General features: G+C 42.1%; 1 non-coding gene across 1 annotated transcript; it reads left to right on the top strand.

Moving 5' to 3' along the window:
* Positions 1 to 813: 813 nt before the first annotated feature.
* LOC120251973 lies at positions 814 to 920 on the top strand. Its single transcript, XR_005533533.1, has one exon. It is a non-coding gene; the product is annotated as a small nucleolar RNA R71 (small nucleolar RNA).
* Positions 921 to 1,252: the final 332 nt, after the last annotated feature.

Below are 1,252 nucleotides of genomic sequence, written 5' to 3' on the forward strand. Positions count from 1 at the left end.
ACCATTGTCTTTTCGGTATGGAGCTTACTCTGAACTTCACATCAACTTCTCAAAGTGATCACCTTCACATGCTCTCTTGGAGTGGTCTCCGTGTTGCTAGGCAAACTCCCTTGGGGTTTTTTGAAAGTGACTTCATAATTTGTCCCACTTGGTTCTGCAAGTTATGCAATGATGCAATGTGGTTGTGAAGTGTTGCTTCAACCGACTAAAATCTCGTATCTGATGATTGAATGAACTTGGTCAAAGCCTTCTCGAAATCAGTCATCTGGTTCTCCTACATTGAAACTCTGTTCTAGATAATCAGGGCTTGTTGTTGTTGTAAACCCGGTGAAGCCATAGCCTTCTCTTGCCCTTGATTACTCCAAGAAAGGTTTAGGTGGCTCCTCTACCCTGGATTGTAGGTATTGCTATACGGATTTCCTTGATCCCTCATTGCATTTTCTACAAAATTCACCTGTTCCACTGAAGTTGTACCACCAATAGCAATCAGGCAATCAGATAAAGCATGTCCTCACAAACACCCTGTGCAACTCATCACTACCGCCAATCTAGGAGAAGTTAGAGTGTCTAGCTTCTTGCTGAAGGACTCAACCTAGGCTACCAATGATATGGGTGAATCGAAATCATGAAGTCTGGCTACCTTCTTCTTCCTCGTGAGTTCCACTGATAACTGTTCAAAGCCATCTCTTCAATGAGCTGTCAACCTTCTTTGGGGTTTTACTTCCTAAGGTACCTCTTACTACAGTATCAAGTAATTTCTTTTTGCTTGGGTTCAAACCATTGTAGAAGGTTTGGGTAATCATCCAATCGTAGAACCCATGTTGAGGACATTTCTGTAGGAGATCCTTGAACCTATCCGATATCTCAAAAAGAGATTAAAATTTTGTTTGCATAAAAGAGGATATTTCATTCCTGAGCTTCACAGATTTTCCACGAGGGAAATATTGAGCTAGGAAAGCTTCCACCATCTCCTCCCAAGTATTGATCAATGCTCTAGGTAATGAATGTAACCATTGGTTTGCTCTCCCTTCAAGGAAAATGGGAAAGGACCCTCAACTTGATAGCACCATCTATAACTCCATTAATCTTGAGCATATCGCACACTTCCAAGAAATTCTCGATGTGGTTGTTAGGATCCTCATCGACCAAACCATTAGTCGTCTTGACTCACTGTAACATCTGGATGAAGCCTGGCTTGAGCTCAAAACTCTGAGCTACAATTGGTGGACTCACAATGCTAGATTGCGTGCCA

Source organism: Dioscorea cayenensis, chromosome 20 (assembly GCF_009730915.1).
Source record: "Dioscorea cayenensis subsp. rotundata cultivar TDr96_F1 chromosome 20, TDr96_F1_v2_PseudoChromosome.rev07_lg8_w22 25.fasta, whole genome shotgun sequence".
NCBI classification, from domain to species: domain Eukaryota; kingdom Viridiplantae; phylum Streptophyta; class Magnoliopsida; order Dioscoreales; family Dioscoreaceae; genus Dioscorea; species Dioscorea cayenensis.